At 38.6% G+C, this 22,930-nt stretch overlaps 1 long non-coding RNA gene across 4 annotated transcripts in view; it reads left to right on the plus strand.

Annotated features, from left to right (window-relative positions):
* The window catches only part of LOC134139481 (uncharacterized), a 30,219-nt gene extending 7,618 nt beyond the window's left edge, over window positions 1-22,601 (plus strand). Inside the window, exons 2-5 of one of the 4 annotated variants that reach the window (XR_009958176.1) lie at window positions 2,488-2,615; window positions 4,050-4,257; window positions 18,936-19,128; window positions 21,790-22,601. This is a non-coding gene — a long non-coding RNA (uncharacterized LOC134139481). Of the gene's footprint in view, window positions 1-2,487; window positions 2,616-4,049; window positions 4,258-18,935; window positions 19,129-20,884; window positions 21,004-21,789 lie in introns of all 4 variants that reach the window. The other 3 variants (XR_009958175.1, XR_009958173.1, XR_009958174.1) reach the window with 3 other exon arrangements.
* The last annotated feature ends 329 nt before the right edge of the window (window positions 22,602-22,930 follow it).

A 22,930-nucleotide genomic window follows, 5' to 3' on the forward strand; every position in this document is an offset into this window, starting at 1 on the left:
TGATACCAAGCTGGGAGGAGTGGCTGATACACCTGAGGGCTGTGCTGCCATTCAGGGAGACCTGGACAGGCTGGAGAGCTGGGCGGAGCTGAAGCTCCTGAGGTTCAACAAGGGCAAGTGCAGAGTGCTGCACCTAGGGAACAATAACCCCAGGCACCAGTACAAGCTGGGGGCTGGCAACGCTCTTCCTAATGCACCCCAGGATACCATTGGCCTCCTTGGCTACAAGAGCACATTGCTGGCTCCTGGTTAACTTTTTGTCCACCAGAACTCCCAGGTCCTTCTCCGCAGACCTGCGTTCCAGCAGGTCAATGGAGGCAATCCTGCCCCTCTCCTCAGCCCTGTTGAGGCCCCATCTCGAGTCCCGTGTCCAGTTCTGGGCTCCCCAGTACAAGAGAGACATGGAGCTACTGGACAGAGTCCAGTGGAGGGCTGTGAAGATGATCAGAGGGCTGGAGCATCTGCCCTAGGAGGAACAGCTGCGAGAGCTGGGCCTCTTCAGCCTGGGGAAGAGAAGACTGAGAGGGGATCTTGTCAATGTGTACAAGTACCTGAAGGGAGGGTGTCAAGGGGATGGGGACAAACTCTTTTCAGTTGTCCCGTGGGACAGGACAAGAGGCAATGGGCAGAAATTGAAGCACAGGAAGTTCCACCTGAAGGTGAGGGGGAATTTCTTCCCTGTGAGAGTGACGGAGCACTGGCACAGGTTGCCCAGAGAGGTTGTGGAGTCTCCTTCTCTGGAGATTTTCAAGGCCTGCCTGGGTGCAACCTTGTCTAACATGCTCTAGGTAACCCTGTGTGAGCAGGGAGGTTAGAATAGATGATCTCCAGAGGTCCCTTCCAACCTCAACCATTCTGTGATTCTGTGAAATGAATGCACAAATGACTTCAAACGTTGCATAAAGGGCCTGCTATCACAAGACAGAGAGAGCAGCAAGAAGGAGCCTTTCTAACATATTCTCAGACTGGAAGGTCACACTTCAGGCCCACACTCTTATTGTCTGGGTCCTGGTACTACGCATTAAAATAGTGCCTCTGTGAAATATCTTCTCTGCAGAAATAAGAATGCCTCTTTTAGAAATGCCTAGCCCTTTAGGTAGTTTCTCTTCAGACTGCCACATTTACATCTCTTATCTCACTGGAAGAGTAAGAAATGTAAGCCTCTCACAACGTTAACGCTTTCTACTTGAGTATTGACAGAGGCAGTTTCAGGGGTAATCCTAGCAGTTGCCTACAGCCTCTGCCATAGGGGAGCCCTGTTATATTAAACCAGCTAGCAATGCAGGTCATCTAGGCTGAGATCCATCTCATGTAAATGTAGTCATCTACAGTGTAGTTGTTTGCGTGTGAGCTAGTCATCTACACTTCACTTATAGCCAGTGACGAGATATAGGTGACTAGGACGTTTCGTCTCTTCTTAAGACAAATGTCTAAACTGGTAAGACGAATTGTGTCCTTGAAATGCTTGTTTATCTCTATTGCCTAGAAGAGGATTCTAGACAGCTAGCTCAAAGGTGGACAGCTATACTTGTGACATGTTAAATTAAGTAAGATGAAACCTACCCCTTAGCATGTGAGTGAGAAAAGCGATCATATTCTCCGAAGTAAGTGCCGGTCCTTATTTGAGATATATTTTTTAGTATCTGTTGAGTTTTTTAGAATTTTGAAAATTTCAGTCTTTATTGGTAGCAGCGATAGGAGATCTAATGAATTTACAAATTAGATGAAAAGATCTGAGAGCAATAGTCAAACACTTGGCCCTGGAGCAATGACAGTCCTGCCCAGACAGAACAAACATGAGAGAGAGATCCTTTTTGTAGATGCTTATGAAAACTTCAGTACTTTGTCTTGAGACTTCCAGAGCCTAAACCTAAGGTGATTTAGATGTGTTTCTACTGTTAAAATTATTATTTTGGAAATCTCTATCATAGTATCTAAGATCTATAGAACATTTAAAAGCCCCCAAAGTTTGGAAAGGGGCTCTCCCAGAGGCCAAAGGAAGGTGTACTTCTCTCTCTACCTTTCCAAACGGAGGAATATAGAATTTTCCTTTGCAGGGTTTTCATTATTTTATTTCATTTTAAGAGTTTCCACACTGGATTCAGGCATCATTAGAAAAATCTTTTTCTCTGTCATAGGTTTGAACTGTTTCAGGCTCAGTCTGATCTTTTCTGGCAAGAATTATCTTGTCATGAAAGGATGGTAGTGGAGCAAAGCAGATATTGTCAGCTAAGTGAGTGGAACATAACATTTTGCCCGAGTTTATATTACAGCTTCCAAATGTTTCTGTACTCCTCAAAACAGAAAGGAAAAATCACGTTAAAACTGACAGGTTATAGAAGGTGGAGTGCCACTGGCCGGGAGGGTGTGTTGGGGGAATGGCTAGCCCAGAGGCTACAGTGTGTCAGGGACAAATTAAAAGAATGTAAGAGAAACAGTTCCACAAGAGAACAGCAGAGTCACAACTGTTTTTTTGTGGTGTCTCAGGCCGAGTCTAGAAAAAGGAGAGGGAAGGACGATTATATCAGTGAAAGAGAACGTCACGAAGAAAGGTTTTATCTGCTCAGCATCTCACAGTTCTAAAAGATCTTGGATACGCTGATCTAATTTTACAGGTAATATTAATGATCAGGGTCACAATTCAGAGAGGTTATTCCATTTCTCTTACATTATTTCCAGTAGTTCTGGAGAACAGAGTTCTCTGTAATCAAAAAATGAGATGAGAATTTGAGGGATAGTAGAGAGAAAGAATTCAAGACAGGCATGGATGCGTTTTTGTTGGCGGTGCAAAGTTCAGATTATATCTGAAAAGCTCAGTAAAATTCACTGAGGTAAAATCTTTTTCCTTTTCCCCCTCACCCCGAAATGGTCTTTAGCCTTTTCACAGTGGCACTAGTGTTGAAAGGCTTTGTCCCTTCTGCAGCTCCTCAGGAGCCCAACAGAAATGCCACATTCTCCTTGCTTTTTTCCAGGCACAAACATATTTTCTGATTAAAAAAAAAATCAAAGAAAGAGAAAGATATCTCTAAATTACAGGTGGATATAATATAATGTTCCACTTGTAGTTAAAAACAAAAGTTTAAATTTCCTAACAATCCCCCAACATTTTCTCATATCTTTAGCCATATACCTGCTGCTGTTTCCTTGAGAGAAACAAAATACTAGTTCACTAATTAGGACTTAACCTTGTCCACAAAGTCTAGGCTATCCAGCATGGTAAGAAATTAAATTTTTGTCACACAACTCCAATATTGAGTATTGATAGTATGAGTCACAATGAGCATTCACTAGCAAGCCACAGTTTGCACAAAGTATGGATTAAACTGTTCACAGAAAACTTATGATAGGTGAAAGAGCTGCATTTGACCCTAAAATAAATCCTTTCCATTTATTGATTCATCTGCCTCTACTGGAGATGATTACCTTCTATTTTAAAAGATTTAATTTAACCATTTGGGGTGGAAATTTTGTGCTTATCGGAAAGCTCTTCATATTTACTGTGGGCTTTCACATATAGTTCTTTGTGGTTTTTAGACTCTTAAGTCCTTAGTAAAGGATTTACTATTTCAGGAACTGAAATTTTTATAGATTTATTTCATAGTATAGCTATTACGGCATAATTTTGAACTAGTTGCTTCATTTGCTAAGTGCTGAAATCTGTTCCAGAACAATAACTGTTCCAGACAGTCAGTCACAGACATTCCTGTCATTCGTTATCTGTTACACAAATACTATAGGAAAAAGGCTGAGATTCATTCTATGGCCGTTGCTGTAGGCCTCAGATAACATTAAGCTGTTATGTCTCATGCACTGAATATTTCACCAAGTGTCCCAGTATTTTATTTCCTGAGAAAATACAACTTTTAGGGTTTGAATGTTAAAAAAGCAATTAAAATGGAATTTTGTTAGGTGGAGAATAACGGCTTTCTAAAGGGTAATGCCAGCTAGTATTCTCTTAAATGACTTTAATGTTAACTTTTTCTAATGCTTCCTCTTCCCATTGTTTTTAACTGCTGGAAACTTTCTTCTGAATATTTCTGCTCCTCTAGAAGCTGGATGTGTTGACAGCATTTCCTTTGAATATGGAAGAAATCAGTGATCCAAACAGAATCCTCAAGAAAAATAGAATGAAAGGTACAAACACAGAAATCTGTGGTAGCCTATCATTAACTCACTTCCTCAGAGTGTGGGAACACTGAGTTTTGATCTCTGCTTATCTGACACTGAGTAGAGTTTGAATCTGCCTCTGCTTTCCAGGTGAGTACCCTAACTACTAGCTATTTTTTCTGGGTATTTTTAGTCTTTCTTATTCTCTTATTTTATTCAGAAGTTCTATTTTAGGATTAAGAAATCAATGTAATATGAATTAATATTTTATGAGGAAAAATATGTCTTGGAGAACTATCTGATGAACTACATCTTAATGATGAGGTCCTACCTGTGCAATACAGGAAATTGGGCTTCTGTGATAACATTTAAACGATGCAAATCAGCAACTCAAAACTTGCCTGCAGATAATTAGTGTTTTTAACCAGACTTGCAGCAAACAAAACACTTCCTGTGCCAGTTTCTACATTGCTGTTTTAGATGACCAGTAAATATGAGCAGATAAAGTGTCCAGAAATCAAAATACTTCTTTGGTTTAAATACAACATATTTCCTGTAGTATGCTGCTACTGAACACTTTAAGAAACTGCCATCTTGGGAAAGGTAGAAATGCTTCTTTTTGACCCACAGAAGGGAATGGTTCAACCACAACCTCACATGCAGTATGTAGTATTGCACACTACACAGTGGGTAGCGTCACAGTGAAATCAACAGGCAGTGTATCTTTTGTCTTGCATAGCTGTCTTTTTTTTTTCTCTTCAGAGAGTGCAGTGCTGAAGAGAATCTCATTATTTTATTATGCTTGTTGCTTCTTAATATTTCTAGTGTGTTAATTTCTAAAGGTGATTTTTCTGTATAGAGACAGCACAAAGCTTTTCAATAGTGTAGGCAAACTTGAATTTTGCCTTTCCACAGTTAAGGACAAAAATAAATTACCCTGCTTTCTTCCTCAGGAGTGGCAACATTCGGTATAGCAGTAAAGGCAGAATGGGATCACAGAATATGGATAGAGATTGGGAAGGCTTCAGTGAGAAGTTCCAGGAGGTTGGGAAGCATTAAAACCTACTGTGGACAGGTTGGAACACTGTCTCTCTGCTTTGGATAAGTCCCTTTCCAATCTCACTGAGGGGCTGAGGTGCCAGGTAGAGATTGCAGTGCATGCAGTGTTGGCAACAGTGCATGACAGGGTGCGCCCAAGGCTATTAGAAGGCCATGCTTTGCCAAGGGAGTGAAATGAATGTGGCACCTAAAGTCACCTAAACTCTCTGTTGCAGCCGCAGAAGGATGTCATGAGCTGCAGGAAAAAAGCAGGAGCATGGAGGGATCAAGCAGGTAGGACTAGCCACTAACTGAAAGAAAGAGTGGGGTTTAAGCTAGACATACAGAATTGAAGGCAGATGACTCATCTACTGCTATCCTATTTTTCGAGGCAACTGCTTGTGTCTGAAGCCAGCTCTGTCTCTGTAAGGTGTTTTGCCCCTCATATTTCACCCTGTTGTATAAACATTGTGTGTGAGCCTTTCTCTGAGAATAACATGATTGTTCAAATATAACACCTGAAGGTCTAGATGTAGTATATGCAGTACTAGTCATATAGCAGGAAGATCTGAGTTCACAACACTAATTCTGTGCTAGTCCTTGGCCTTCCATGTACAGCAAAGTAAAAATAATAAAGTGTTGTCATAAAAAAGGCAGGATATCAGATATATTTGTTTTAATAGCATGAGAATGTAAGAACCACAGGAGAATCCTGCAAGCTTTTAGATAGCTACAGACTTTGAGAGAATCCTTCGTTTTCTGGGTGGGGAGGTGAGCTGACAACTTTTGCTCCACAGTACCAAGACTCTTCCATAAAACAAGCTGTTCAGGTATGCCTTTCCCAGTATTCACAATGTTTTCTCTCTGTGCACAGTGGGACAAAGTGCAATGTGGGAGCCAAGTGGCATTCAATAGTATATTTTCTCTCTTCCTCAGACACTTATTTGTGAACTTGCTATAGAAAAATAAATTAATCCAATTTGAAAAGTTCCCAACACACCTAATTAAGCAAATCCAGAGATAGTAATAATGATAATAAGCTAGAGTCTAATTAGTTACATTCATGTACAGATTTGAAGATAAAGGCCTATCTGGGATCTAACAACAAGTTAAAATTGAAATCCCCTCATATGATAAGGTCAGGAGAAATATCATAACTGTGTTTTATGACCTTGATCAGTTTTATGTCCGTCAGTGATGACACATCTCTGTTACCATGGTTCTCCATGGCATCTCCAATCAGGCTCTTTGCAGCAAAAATGCAAAATTAGGCCCCCCACATTTAATTCAATAAATGTTTCACTTGCAAGAATAAATTGTACTGTTCTGAGTATACAGATAGTATCTTTCGGTGTAACACAGTATCTTGATGCAACATAGCACATGGTACTCTCCCCTTTGAAAATACTGTAGTTTCCACTATGTAGCTCATATTTTCTTACGAATGTGTAGTTACAGGCTCCCATAAAACCTGTTTGTGAAACATGTACTGTTCCTGACTAGTAATGTCAGAGTTGTTGCAATGGCTTATTTCCATTGGTTGCAACATACTGTAATCTTAATAAGAAGATAGCGACTTAAATATCTGATAAAAATAGACAGACTCAAAATGTGAATGAAAGAAACCAGCTTAGGTTCAATAGTATTGATATTAATGGGCAACAATAATTTTGCTTTATTCCATAGCAATCTAGATAAATAATTCACAAAACCACATTGCTGGCAAGTAAGGAAGATGCATCTACTGTAACGCTGGGAAATAGCATTATTAGTCAAGCAAAGACAAGAGTAAAAGAAGTATTTTGATAAGGGAGGAAGTAAACAGAGATATTGACTAAAGGAGAGTGTAGTGTATCCCCCATGTTTTTTTTCTTAGATTTTAAATTCTTTGGAGCAGAGATTGTCTTTCTACCCTGAGTTCAGATCTGAGTTCGGGCATTAAAGCCAGTTCTATTCCTCCCAAGGGGACAGAAGGGAGGTTAGATAAAAAGCTGAAGGACTGTACTGGCTGCACCTCCTGGCAAATGCAGAATTGGAGGACAGTGATGGAGACTCTTCTACTCCAACCCTTTCTGACTGACAGCAGAAACTCAGAATGACAGCAGTGTTCATTGTGATATTACAGAGATCTGATAGAGACAAAATACTGTGTCTGTTTTGTCTCCAGATCAGCCTCCTGTTGAAAGCAACTGCCAGGTTTTCACATGCCTGCTTTCATATTGCTTATGTTTGTCCAGCTCAGTAAAATCTTGGTTCTTGTTGCTACGATTATACAAACACTAGTCAGTAACAGTGTGGCCTCTGATTTTGAAATGCTTAGAATAGTCTTTTTTTTCCCCCCAAAAAAACCTCAGCCAATGTGTAAAAAATAAGAGCTGGTGGTATGCATGGGCTCTGCATACCCATTCGTTGACTTTAAGAATGTGGTTGAGTTGTGTATTTGACTTTTCAAAACCTAATTAAAGATTCACTGCAGTATATAGTGCTCCTTCACACTTATCTGGATGAGTAGATGTCTACTGGTATAAGCTGAATGGCTTTTGGGAGCACACAGTGTGTCTTACAGGATTAGGGCGCTGAAAATGTGCATAATAAACAGCATGCACACAGGTCTGTTAGTTACAGTGGCAGTTGTTAACATGTGCCAGCTTGGTATTTGTTTGCATATGCAACTGAAAGAGATATGCTTGCAAGTATTCCTATTTATTTACACAACACACTGTGAAAAGCCCAAAACTAAGGGAACATTATGATTATGTAGTTCAAAGACTAAATAGATGGTGTGCAACTATAAATCTGCCCTTACATGACCATATATCTCTACTCCTGTTTCCTTGCCAAATTCACAGTAAAAAAAAAATTATCCTAGAAGTTGCTGAAGTGAGTAGGAATTAAAGTGATTTTGCACTACACTACACTGTGTGAAGAAAGTGTGTGACATGTTCTTCAAAGTTGTTTAAAAACAGAAGTGTAGATTTAAATAAGAGACTGTCTCCTGGTGCAAAGCTAGTATTTGATGTTAACAAGCTATAAATCAGCATTTAAAAATAGGATTTCCTAAGTTTCTCTGAGGGAAAACAGCAAAATGAGAAACATGCTGTCTTTGCATTTTTCTAGTCAAAATGCCAAGACAGCACCGGAGATAGGGAAGTGAAATTGCTAGGGGCGGATGGATTATGCATTAAAAATATTTAAAAATGCAGTCAAAGTGTCTCAAAGTTCAGTAGTCCATTTAGATTCCTAGTTGCTGCTTGGTCTACCTGAGTTCTGAGTATTTAGACAGAATTTCTGAGGATAACACAGGCCTCATACTAGTGCTTTTCATGGGGATGTATTTCATCCTGGTTGCATAACTGTAGGCAGCTGCAATCCATAATAAATGTAGTATATGGCAGTTGTTAAACAAACATTTCTCATTTACTGCAATGTAACTGGCATGTAAAAGGTAGAAAACACAATAACTGTGAAGCAGCTAATAGCCATATTCATTCATTGTATGTATTTTTTCTATGTGAAATGAAGCTGTTTTTTACTTCAAGGCAGCATATATATGCTGACAGGAACTCAGTTTAAACATGATATGTCATTGGTAAGAGCCTGTAGATGTAAACATAGGCTCAGACCAAGTTATGATCTAACTTTTTGGAATTTGTGACCTTTAGCTCCAGAAACATGGACATGGTAAGATAAGAAGAGCAGCTCTACTAGCTTATCCATAGGTAGGGAACTGATAAACACTTAAGTAGTCTGACATTCCATCCTGCAGGATGAGGGCATATGCATACATATGGTATAATTACAGTGCAACTTCTAATGACTTCGAAAATTCTAATGTGAATTTTCACACATCATCAGCAGCAAAAGCAACCTTACAGATCAGGAAGGCTCATATGTCATGGGAATCAGTAAAACAACTTTTAGCAAAACAGAATGATTTAGAATGTCAGCAACTTTCTGAGTGATAAAGACAATGTCACTATGATTTATAGGTCATCACAGTTGTAGGGAACACCACTGAAGTATGTGCGCGAGTATATCGATAACAATATTACTGTAACCTTCTAATGCATTACAGAAGGAGCTCCACCTCACATAATCTCTTGTGCTTAAAAGCATTTTCAGTATCCACAGATATAATGAGCTTAGAAGACTGAAATAATCAATACTCTCTGTTTTTCTCGTACACTGAAACAATTAATAAAGGTTTGCAAAGTCTTTGTGGGCATATCGTTACAGACATCAAGAGCTGCTCCTGCTGATGAGGCAGTGCAACTTGTGGGAGGGGAGGTATACATCCTTGCAATGAGGTTTCCTCAGTGGTGGTAGTATACTGATACTACAGAAGTATGCATGATGCCAAATGATACTGAAATGATTAAGTACTAGTCTTTGTCACTGCTACCATTTGCTCTAGCACACAGAAGAGTCAACGGCCCAACAATTTCCATTTTCCATGATCTACTGTGAGCCTTCTTGTTCATTAGAACATGCAATAGTGTAGTGCGGAGTGATGCACTGGATAGGCCTGGGGTGATGCTGCATAGATGAAGCAGGCTGATTGGGAGACCAAGGTGTTGGGATATACCAGAAAATGTACCTTCCTTAAATGTAGATACAGCCACAGAGAGCTGTATCCATGAAATGGACACATTTCACTCTGCTAAGAGGGAACTGTTCTTTTTTCTCGTTCAAGTTAGTATCTCTTTTTATGTGAAAGTGATCAGAATCAGGCTTTTTTAAAATAGCAAAATCTAACCTAATATGAATTTTCCAATGATAATGACTTCACAAAATTAATGAATAAGTACCTCTGTACCATTTTGGACAACTGCCAGTATTAAGAAATCTGCTTTTTTTTTTTCAGACAAAAGACCATATACTAGAAAAGGAAAGGTCAAAGGCAATTATTTTGTCTAAATGATCATAAATAACTATTTCTTTTGACAAGCACGATAACAATTTTTGGCATGGGCCCCTAAATTGAATGAAAACTTAGCTTGAATAGACTTCTCATTGTATGTGTTTAGTGTAATTTTCTATCCTGAATTTTTATTTTAAACCAGTATTGGAAAGAACAAATAATGCTGTCTTGTTTCTTCCTGAAATGTGCTGGGCAGTATTTCAAGGCTTTCCAGTTCTTCTTCAATTATAGTCTAGGGACTGTATTATAAGAGCTTATTGCTTCAAGAGGGAGGGGCTTTTTTAGGCCCCTCTGACAAGGGCATTGCTGCTTAGTCCTATGATGTAATGTAATTAGCAAGTGTTCCTGGTGGAAGATAGAGAGTATCCCAGACTGTCTGTACTAGAAACCTTACTAGCAGCCATACATTTAGGAATTTCGTTAATGATACGTATTTTAAACCCACAATTAAAGAAGCAACAATCCCTTCCAAAACCTTCTATGAACCGTACCTAACATTCCTCTGCTACTCATGTTATTCACTTCTCTTATTTCAATAGTTGCACAGTAGTAAGCTCTGTGAATCTGAGCCTTTTTAGGCTTATTCTCCTCACATAAATTTACTGAAATACAATGGACTGTCTCTCCATTTAACTTGGAGAAAAAGAAAAGATCAGTCTGCTCCCAAGCATTTGTACTGTCTTGATCTGTTTCATATCACAGTACATTGCTTTCACAAAGACCTATAGATTTGTACCCATGTCTCTGATTAGAAAAGTGTGTCTGCTCTTGGTCAGGTCTTTTCCTGTTCTGTGCATCCCTAAGCTTTTGAAACCCTGGTCTTGTCTCCCAGCAATGCATGATAGTACAGACTCATTTCCTATGATTGTGTTACTCATTATCTGAACTTCAGTTAGGAAGCGAGGAACTGTTCTGTTTCATTTTTCACGTACAAAGCTTAAAACTCTTATATGCAGGCATGGGTATAGGTTATTTATCCTTATTTTGTGAGTAGAGCAGCTGATTTTCAGACAGTGTTTGTTCGGAGTTGTTTTGCACTTTGTGAATGAAACTGATGAAGGCTAAAGAGTTTTCACAGTGCTTTCAAGGTAGTATTTAACAAGTTGGGAACTGTAGGAGCTTCTGGATGGAAAGGCTATCTTGAAGCCCAGTGCATTTATGCAGCATTGTCCCAGGCCTACTCCATGCATCACTCTGCACTACATTACTGCATGTTCTAATGAACAAAAAGGCTTATCGCAGATCACGGAAAAATGGAAAATGTTGGACCCTTGACCCTTCTGTGTGCTACAGCAAGTAATAGCAGTGACAAACAGTTACGTTGCAAAGCAAATCTCAGCAGAAAATCCTTTAGTAGTAGTAATATTTTAGTCAAACAATCTGAGATAATGCAGAATGATTATAAAACAGTGTCTGCCACTGTTTTCCCAAACTTTTCCCACTTCCCTAGTCAACAATTTGTATTAAAATGCTTTGCTGTAAGAAGTCATGGGGAAAAGATGATACTAAGTGACCTGTGCATTAGACAAAACCTAGAGCAGTAGCTTAAAATAATGCGTCACACATGATGGCTCCTTGGGGTATGATGAAGGTTTTGATTGATGTTTCTTGATAAAAAGAAAAAGAGACAGTATACATTCTGCAGTAGAAACAGTTGACAAGGACCAAACTACTTTGTCATTTGCTCTCTCCCCTTCCTTCTTTTCACCAGCTAAATTCCCTGTGAAAAGAGCTAGGTGGAATGCAAGGGAATGCAACTCAAATTAAAAATGAAGCCATCAGCCAGCAAGTAAATTTTAGCCTTTTTTTTCTATCTAGAAATGTGGGTGGTCTACAGGTTTTAAGTAAATTGAGTTCCCTCGCAGTGACAGATTTTCTAGGACTATTTAACCCTAACCAGATGTACTTAATAATGAAATTAATAGTAACAATACCAATGAATAGAAACTTGTTCACACATACGCCCGTCAAATTATATAAAGCAAACCAAAACTTTACAGGACAGAACAAAACCAGGGAAGAATAAAAAGCAGATGCGAATGTAGTTAATGGAGAGAGTATTTTTTTTTTGATATTAGTAGGCAGCCTTGATAAAATTTTGATCAAACATATCTGTACTTCCCATAGAAACCAAAACTGGAGTGTGAACCTTGAGGCAATGTATTTATAAAAAAAAACCCACATTTTCCTTAGGTAATTCTTAGGTAAATATGCTTTGCAGTTGCTTCTATGCTTGTAATTTTACTGCCTGTAAAAAATGTTTGTAATAAGTTATTTGATAGTTTTGATTTACTTTAAGGAAAGATTACCTCATGCCATAGGCTTCTGACTAGGTCTGAACTGACATGTGTGGGGAAGGAATGACTTTCTGGGACAAGATTACTCTCTATTTCTTTCTCTGCATATGCAAGTCTGGCTGATTCCAGTAATTATTGTGGAGCCGAAATCAGTGTTTGTTGCCTAATCTCATACTTCACACAGCCCTTACTTTCAGAGATGTGTGAACATGAGAATATTTCAGATTCCCATCTTCTGTTTTTCCCTCAAAAGGCCTGTGATTTCCTGGTTGTAGAGAAAGACTTAGAGTGATGCATTCTAAAGCCTATATGGATCCACAGTTTATCATTCAGTTGATCTCATGATGCTGGTATACTTCAAGTTAGCAAAACCATTTTCCCACCCATTTCTTTGCTTCCCCCACCCCTTTTTTATTCTTCATTTGTAAGGCAGTAGTATAGAAAGGAGGAAGGGAGTAAGGCACAGACTGGAATTTTGTTTTACTTCTGTGTGAGCTGTGAAAGAAGAAGGGCTGGTTACTTAGACTCCTTCCTCATCATTACCCTGACACACATAAGGGCTAGGTTTAGTTTGGCTCATAAGGCAGAACTAATGGTAGTAGCAGTTTACTGGAAAAAGTAATGAAATGAGATTTTTAAAGTTGACAGTAACTGTTTTTCAGAATTAATAAAACAATGTACTTTAATTCATGCAACAGCATGAACTAGAATCTCTCTCTTCCTCAAAAATACAAAAAATTAATAGGAAGCAACTTCCCGTCAGCCAGAGTAAAAGATACTTTCTGCCATCAGTCCTCAGTTTCAGGCACCAGTACATTCCGATCCTACTTCTTTTTTGGCCCACTTTACATGGTCTGTTTCTTGCTTGAGTTAATCTAATGGCTGGATTACATTTTTTGTTTTTAAATCTGAGAGCAAAATGACAAAAGAGAAATCCAAGATGTAACTGAGCAAATCGTGATGCAGAGGTAAAATCTTGTTTTCCAAAATGTAGGGCCAAATGTGAAGTCAGTAGAGTAACTTTAGTTTTACACTGCTGGAACTGAAAGCAGGATTTGGCCTTTCAAATCATGGATTACTAGATTTGGAATAGAACTTACGTTTTACATTTCAGTTTGGCTCAAAATATGAGTTCTGGATATAGTCCCAAAAAGACAAGAATTATTTCAAAGAATAAGCTTTTTGTTTGCATAACATAGGCTTTCACTTTGTTATAAATACATCTTTTAAATTAAATTTCCCTCAAAAAATAATGATATAAGGTACAAAGTGGTTTGTTAAACTGTGGGTATTTTTGATGAAATCTAGAACTTGGGTTGGGGGCTATTTGAAGTCTAAACCACTGCTTAGTTTTGCCATGACCACAAGAATAGGATACTCAATCACAAGAAGAGAATAAGCTGGCCTCCTGGTTTCCTTTGCTTTTCCTGGAGCAAGACAAAAAATTCACTGACAGCGATGATACTTTTTTTTCCTCTCTTCAGTCAAAGAGGACATGGTTTTCAAAACACTTCATCTGTGGACCACACACAAAGCCTGAGGTTAACGCTATTATTGCTCCTTTGTTAGGACTTTTTGTCTGCTCTGCCAAACCAATTGCTTGTTTCATTATTAAATAAGATTCTTTTCCGGTAGCTGTCTCCTTTGGCCACAAAATAAACCCTTTACCTCAAAGAGAAAGATCAGAAGTGTCATGTTGTCCCTTTTGTAAAATGGCAGAGTAAAATAAGCATATTTTTCCTCTTGCTTTGGGGCTGAAGTGTGACTATGTGATATTTGGGTTGAACTTTGATTTCTCTGGTTTCTTTAACTCAATTCAAAAACAACCAACCCTTCAAAACTTAAAACTCGTCTTAAAACAAGATTAGTTTCAAAATATCAATTCCTTCTTAAATGAAGACATATCTATGAATTATAAGAAACTCTTACTAGAAAAGTCTTTCTGTTCTCTGATGTCTTCCAAGGAATGAGCATCAATATGATGAGACTGTTATCCAAAATAAAAATTTCTGTCTGTGTATTTGGATTGGTTATCACTTAATGTATCATCAGTCATTATCAGCATTTCAGAGATTCAGAAGGTTCCCTAAAATACCTATCGGACTATCTTTATCTTTCCTTGTCCAGCCTCAGTTCACTGCTCTTATATTCATATTGACTCTCCTAATTTTCGTAGGGCCATGGAAAGAATTTCTGGATCCAGAGGTCCAGCTTTCTCTTTTTATTCTCTGTGTGATAAATTTCCTTCTAGTACAGTCTTTTTTTTACACTTCACTTTTTCTTCCTGTTCTTTTCACCAATTTTGCATGTTAACCACTCACTTGTTCATCTATCTGCCCTATTACATATTTTATTTAATCTTCACTCTCTAGTGTTTACCCGCGTGATCAGCTGGTGCCTAACTTTCTGCCTCTGCATTATATATCACTCTTGGCCATGCTTCGTAGAGAATTCTGTGTGCAAGTCTGCAATTCTGTGCAAGCAGTCAGAGGACAAGGGTGAGGAGCCTGAATTTCCTTTATTATGCCAGCTTAGGCTCCTAAGACCTCTGAATACCCTGTTTGAGAGATGAGTATCTATGAGAATTTCTATGGCTTTGGAGTATCTGTCCATGCCAGCCTCTTGGAGAAGCTTACAAGGAAGGTTTACAACTTATAGAATTCCGTTTGCGGCTACACTGAGCACAGAGCACTGACGCTTTGTCTGGATGCCAGAGAGGGCTGGACACACCCAGCACTGCTGGGACTGAGGGGAGAATCTCATTCCAGAACAGTGTGGTATAATGCTAGAGTCACCTATCTTTCTCTATTCTCCTATCTTCTGCCCAGAAAGATTGTGCTAATAAATGATAGAAGATCTAATCAAATCAAGATCCGATTTCTTCTTGGGATGAAAGGCAAATGTTTGCTTTATGACATCAAATGTTAAATGTTCTTTTAGACTCATTTAGGAATGTAGGAAATATTTTAATTTCCACCATCTGAGATTTGTACTATACAAAGAAAAATGATCACTTCCTATTTTCCAAAAGATATTCAATGGTATTTTTCAATGGGTTGGTCATGGAGCAGTACAGGCTGGAGCCAACCAGATGGAGAGCAGCTTTGCAGAGAAGGACCTGGTGATCTTGATGGACAGGAAGTTGAATATGGGCCAGCAATGCACCCTCGTGGCAAAGAAGGCCAATAGTATCCTAAGCTGCATTGGGCAAAGTGCTGCCAGCTTGTCGAGGGAGATGATCCTTCCCCTCTACTCAGCAGTGTGGTGAGACTACATCTGGAGTGCTGTGTTCAGTTCTGGGGTCCCCAGTACCAGAAAGACATTTACCTACTGGAGCGAGTCTGAGTCCAATGAAGAGCCACTAAAGTGATTATGGTACTGGAGCATCTGCCATACAGGAGCAGACTGAGAGAATTGGAACTGTTTAGCCTGGAAAAGAGAAGGCTCCTGGGGGATCTTATTAATACTAGATGTCTAATGGGAAGATGTGAAAAAGACAGAGCCAGACTCTTCTCAGTGATGCATAGTAACAGGATGAGAGGCAAACAGAAAGAGGAAATTCTATCTGAACAGAAGGAAACATTTCTTTATGTTGAATACTGGAACAGGTTGCCTGGAGAGGCTGTGGAGTCTCCGTGTTTGGAGATATTCAAAACCCACCTTGATACGGTCCTGAGTAACCTGCTCTAGCTGACTTCTTGAGTGGAGTAGGTTAGACAAGATGATCTCCAGAGGTCCCAGGCTCAACTATTCCATGATACCATCTGGAAGCATGGTATATTCTGAAGAGAGGCTATTTTTGTGGGGTTTTTTTTGCCCTGAGAAAGGATGACCAACATAATAAATTTAGTTGGAAATATTCTAATCAAACCCAAATTAAGTTACATTACTTATCTATGGTTAATTAGAGTGGGCTTCAAAGTCTTTATATCAGGAGGAGGGGAAGCAGGGACAACAGTGAACTGAATCTGCTGGCTCTACAGCCTCGTGAAGGTCCACAGCCACTGGTCCAAGCTGACTGTTAGTCCTCTACAGCTTTTTATGTGATTTTTGTTCCTAGCAGAATGAGTTTCTGATCCCGCTGATGTTGAGGGCAGAGAAACTCTAGCCTCTTCTTCACAGAATGGAGATGGGCAAATTCAGTACTCTTCTACCTTTTCCTTGCATCAGGGTAAAGATGGCTTCCTAGGCTAACCCATGAGAGAATGGCAAGAAAATTTCACATCTTTAACTCTCCTCTGAAATATGTGGGTATACACAGAGCTTGTAGAGACAGAGAGATGTTTCTTGGTGCACCTTAAACTGGGTCAAAAGAGGTTTCTTGGTCCCTTGCCTCGAGGTGAAAAATTTCCAGCACTTGAAATTGGGATTAGGGTAAATTGTGAGGTAGAGCTTCCTTGTAAGCTCCTTCAAGAGGCTGTAATGGACAGATACTCCAAAGCCATAGAAATTCTCATAGATACTCATCTCTCAAACAGGGTATTCAGAGGTCTTAGGAGCCTAAGCTGGCGTAATAGTGGAAATTCAGGCTCCTTACCCTTCTCCTCTGACTGTGCTTGCATAGGCAAACATTTCACGTACCTCTCAGATGAGGATAGAGGCCTTAGCCATGCATTCTCATTCTCTCTTCTCCATCAGAATAAAGTGGAATCACAGAATAAGGTAGGTTTAAAGGGAGCTCTGGAGGTCAGCTAGTTCAGCCCACCGTCCAAAGCATGGCCAACTTCAAGATCATCTAAGGAAGCATGAGGGCCCTTCCAATGTATAAGTTATCACTCCAGTGATAGGGTGTTTCCGGGGCTGTCATCCCACCATAGCAAAGGTTTTAGCTCAGCTTCTGAGCTAAGAGAAACGGAGATCAGTTTCTAGTACACAAGAATGTACCACCTCATTCCCTTCATGAACATCACCCTACTCAGTAGTGCTAACTTGCTATTTTAGAAGGTATTTTTTATCTGTCAGGTTCAGGTGCAACATTGGTATGCCAAAGGTGAGCACTATATATTTTTGCTAGGTTATTGTATGTTAAAATGTGACCTGCCAAAAGTATTTGAAAGTCCTGTGTGGCTCTCAGTAAAGGAAAGTTTTTTGATTCTGATCCTGTCATCATTTGTGTGTATCAGATCAGCAGATACAACATCACAGGTTAGAAGTTTCCCACAAAACACTTCTCTGATGAATATACATGCCATTTCAAGGATTCAATTCTCTATTAAATAGTCTTAAATTCCCTCTAAAAGCTGTAAGAATTTCTACGATGTTTTTATTTCAGATATGCCATCATACAGCCTTACACTCTGGGTTGCTGTTGTCTAAAAATACAATAATTATATCAAGAAAGTCTGTTACAGACTGTAAGAAAAAGATTCAAAATTACTGAACATACTGACTTTCTCCAGAGTCACAATCCGGGATGTATAAACAAACCTGATTCCTCTAGGCTAAAATTTAATGGATTTTTTCATTCCCTTGATGGACGTTTTACTTGATTCTGGTTTCCCTTTCATAGGAGCTAGAATCTAATGTTTTCCTGCAATAAATCTTTTTGATGTGAATGTAGACTCTTAACAGATCATGCTTCTAAATTTCAGTCATAGGGTTGCCTTGTAGATCTGTAGTTTTTAGACCTGAAAATATGCTCTGAATGCTGCTTACAGAAACATTTTATTGCAAAGCATGTTTCCTCTAAAGGAAGGAAATTTTCTGTAATTGGATCAATCCAAATAGTGCAAGTATGAATTCTAGTGGAGAAAAATATCACATTCCCCGTCCTCCTTAATGGGCTTTTAAAGCAAGAACTTTGGACTCACAACTTATTTTGATGCTTCTTCTCTAAAACATTTTAATCTGTCCTTTTCATGAAAAATGTTTTAAATGTCCTTATTTGGGGATTTATTGGCAACTCAGGAATTTCAGTGAATCTCTTTGCATGATAAAGTATGACATTGCTAGTACACAGTATGTCCTTATTTATTTCATTACTAATCTCCTTACGTAATGGCCTGTGAGACTCCCATGCGTTTTTAGTTTCAAAAGCCCTTCAAGTTTCTTCCACAAGGCCAGCAAAACAACGTTAGACTCTGTTTAGCAAACCTTGTGTAAATATGACTGAATGGAGCTAGCCAAAAGGTGTATTGTGGTTTCATATGCCCCATTGCTGCTGTGCATAACATTGAACTCTCAATGGGAGAAGGGTTTGAAGAAGGTAGGCATAAATCCTGCAATGCTTGTAGAACCTTCTAGTCTCACTGAAGGTGCTGGGAATCATGGACTCTCTGGAACTCACCGTAGTCGCTCAGCACCTTCTACTGAAACACCATGAAGTTAACCAAAAAGCCAAATTTCTGATGACATTGGGTAACAGTCAACATTTCAGATGAACATGATTCAATGTATAGAGCATTCCAGGTGAGGTATATGCTTAAATAGAAAACCTTAATATAATGCATATGTACTAAAGCTGTTAGAGGCTGGCATTCTGCATTCTGCATTGGTGTGTGGGAGTGTTTGTGACTATTTTAAAATCATTTTCCCCCCAAAAATGAACAAATATGTTTTTGTTCTGTTAAAAGTTCCCAAGAGAATGGTCAGATGAACCTATTACCACATTAAGAGAGCATGGGCATATCTCACATAGCATCCAGCAGAAGAATGCCTAAAAGAATCATTCCTTCTCTCCCCTGATGAAGTAAATGTTGCAGAAAGAAAGATGATCTACACAACGGCATCCTCACACTGCTTTTTTTCCACTAGGACAGAACAAAGGTAACAAGCTCTCAAAACCAAAACAATTCATTGGACAATAAGACCTTTCCCCCACAAGAGAAAAAGCATGAAAAATTATGCAATGGAAGGGGCAGAGTAAGGCTGCTGGCTGTGTTAAGACAGTGCTGAAGCAAACACATGGGGAAAGGAAGTATAGTGACATCTGCACCAACATTTGAAGTGTTCCAAACTTGCACAAACAAATAATGAAAGTGAGAGTGATCACAGGAGTAAGCTTCCCTCACACCGACACTTCATATTGCATACTCTCACTTTCATTATTTTAAAAATTTAGTATGTACAGATGTAGAAAAGAAGAGCTGTATGAAGTAGTAGGAGTTTCTTCATTTAAATAAGTAGTTATGCAAAGGACCAACCCCAAGATCAAAACAAAAAAAGAAAAAAAGAACTTATATTTGTCATACCCAACTTGAAATTGTAGTGTACTTCTGGTAAGAATCAGGTGGGTGTTAAAACCTTTAGAATTCACTGTTGAGCAGTGCTAATCAATAAGTTAGGTGTGTGGTCCAAGAGTGCCTGATTACAAAATGAATAATCAGTAAGTATCATAAATTCCTCCAAGACACATTAGTTAAAATGTGGGAAAATATTAAAAAGTCTTGAGTGGAAAGGTTAGAAATACATTCTGATAACAAAATAATGGAAAATAATATTTGCAAAATTAGAGAAAAGTGTAGGTAGTTGAATCCTGCAACTGTGTATGTAGTTGAATTCATGCAGCTGTACTACCTTTTCATTCAGTATCTGAGTTTGCCAGACTACACAGCATATGGAATTTGCAAGAAAGCACAGCAAAGACTTGAATTATTTATATAATGATATAGAATCTTCAGAGATCAAATATTCAATGAACAGTGTAGGCTCTGGGTCAACTTAAAAGTTGAGAAGATAAGATGTTGAGGATGTTAGCTTTGGTATTTTAGAATCAACAAGATTCTATATGACTGCATGCAAAACAGACATGAGGCATTGTCAGAGGTGAAGCATAGAGAGCAATCATGATAAACTTTTGAACAAAGTAAAAGTTATTGTATTCAAAACTGCCAACACACACATTCCATTAACTCAGCACTGGACCATGCCGTGGTTAAATGTGAATGTGCTGGTGCTGGCAGAAAACGGCAAAGAAACAAAAAGAGAATGGTTTGGAAACTGAAGAACGTAGAGGAGTTTCAAAGAACAGAGAACACAGGTCCAAAGACAAGAGAACAGGAAACACATTAAGAGGAAAGGGCATACGTCTTCAGAGACCGAAAGCAAGGAATTATGCAAAAGCTACAGAGGTCTGATTTCTTACCGAACAATCTGCTCGTAACTGAACATTTTCAAAATACTGCAAGAATATTTTGGAGATTTCTATTGGAGATACAGAGATACTGCAGAGATATTGTTTTGACTGTCTCAACAGAACTATTCATAATATAGGAGGTCAGAAAAGAAAGTTTGGATCTAAAGGTCTGACACATTTCTTGAAGGAGGAGGGATGTTACGGGGCTGTAGCACTGCCCGATGCAGAATGCACACTTCTGGTCACATGACCTGCTTGTGGCTGCTCAGTCCTCATCAAGAGCACAGCTGGATCCAAACTTGTGAGCCAGCAACTTGACAGGAGGAAGTGCTATATTCTGTCCTGAAAGGAAGCCTGAGAAAGCACCAGGCATAGAGAACACACCCGAAAGATTGTTGTTAAAAGCTATTGGCTGACAAAATGTTGATCTCTTCTGGTCCTCTTTAGCTAGCTGTGTAGCTGTCTGGGAACTGACTAACCAGCTGGATGAAAGGAAATGCTCTCCATGAGAAGATACAACAGAAGAGAAGAGTTGCAGTAATCCTGTGGTTTCCCTAATACTGCATGTAAATAATTTCTATTCAGGAGAGTGAACTGCATGCAGGATGTAGTGAGGTGAACAGCAGAACCCAGACTATCATCACTACAGATGATCAAGTGCAGGCTATGAAATCACAAATGTTCACTGTGTCATCAAAAAGTGTGGGAAGTTCTTTTGATGGGAAGTTTCGCTGACAGCTCTGAAGTAATCTGTATTCAATATTGTCTGTGGAGAACACTGGCAGACACAATTTCAAAGTGTGTATCTCACTGAACTCATTGCAGGCCTTCACTATCACCAGCTGACTGTAGTTTGTGCAACAGCTGGTGATAGCAAGGGGGTAAGTTTTGAAATTAAGATTTATGCTTCCTCCAGGCCTTTCCAACAGACATTCAGAATTTAACTTGGAAAAAGCCATGGGAGAATTTGACAAAGTTGAGGAGCCCAGCATTTTATGACACTTCTTTCTTAACCTAAGTTATACCAACTGCATAGTATCCTTTTGGTCAATCACTGATATAATACAACAAATACTGAAGTCAATAAAAACAGATATCAAGGAACCATCACTAAATGTGGCAAAAACAAACTTCAAATGAATTACTCTAAATAAAATAGAAGGCAAGTAACAAATCACTACTAATAGCAGATTCAGCTAGTCTGGAGTCATGTATAATCAGCCAAAGATGACACTCCAAAGAAACTGGGAAAAAACTCAGAACAGCATGTTCAACTAGTTTGTATTACAAAAAAATAGAATTAAAAAAAAAACCTCAAAAGCATCTGACCAAAATGTTTGCTTTTCCCACAGGACCTTGGGAGTGTGGATTATGAGAAGTTAATGTTACTGACAAAGAAGAAAATTGAATAATCTGAAATGTGGTGCTGGCAAGTATCCTTCTATGACTTCTGGATAGAGAAGTAGAAGAATGTTGCTGTTAGCAACCCTACTAGAAAAAGACAGACTTTTTCCAGAAGTGAGCAGATACAGACATATACTTTGATTATATCAAACATAGCAATTGAAATAACTATGGAGAGCTTATCATAGCCAGGTGCGAGAAGACAACCAGTAGAGAAGTGAAAGCAGTACATTTAGTAAAGGTTATTATTGGAAATATTTTTGCAGCTCACATAGCAATATACTACAGAAAGAGCAAAAAAAAGTCTGAGTAATACAAAAGGAAAAATAATCCATTATGAAAAATAGATTTGAAAGTGAACATAAAGAATGCAGTGAATTTCCAGGTACTGTAAATAAACATACATTGTCACAATATTGTTATCAGCAGACTCATCTCAGGTTGGCATGGGGGCAAGTATCATTCCATAAAGAGAAGTGCATAGGAATTTTGGTCAGTCAAATTTACATTGTGTATTAAATTGACTTTTGTATTTTTAGAAAGATTTTTTTAATCTTCTTTTCCTTCAGAAGGTGGTTAACCTAATAAAATTTGCCTAACAATATGTTAGCTAGCCTGTATAATTAAACTACTTATATGGGTGGTCTTTTAGGGTCTGAGAGGCCACCTTATTGATATTTTGTGTAATAGTTATGCTAGGTTCTGGTAACTACTGGCTATCTTAAACTGTATATATTTGTGGAAGTAAACTGAGCATATGTAAGTGTGTATGTTATGTTCTTAGTGTCTAAAAGCTCTTGGCAACCATGAAGTAAAGAGAAACATACTGGCTTTAAAAATTGATGAGGCCAGCATTTTTGAATTTCTCACTTAGGGATCTTTTCCAAAGAATTAAATGGAACGCAGTGGAAAGCTACTTAAAAGCCAGTGTTGCAATAAGACTCTTTATAGTCCAGGAAAACAGGTTATGCTTTTTAGACATACTTGAAAATATTTGATTAATTAACACATTTTAAAATTATTTTTGAGCATCCAGCATGAACAATGAAAGGGAAAATTTTTAAATATTAGGCCTATGAATAGCTAACA

The sequence above is a fragment of the Rhea pennata genome, chromosome 4, assembly GCF_028389875.1.
Source record: "Rhea pennata isolate bPtePen1 chromosome 4, bPtePen1.pri, whole genome shotgun sequence".
In the NCBI taxonomy this organism is placed as follows: Eukaryota; Metazoa; Chordata; class Aves; order Rheiformes; family Rheidae; genus Rhea; species Rhea pennata.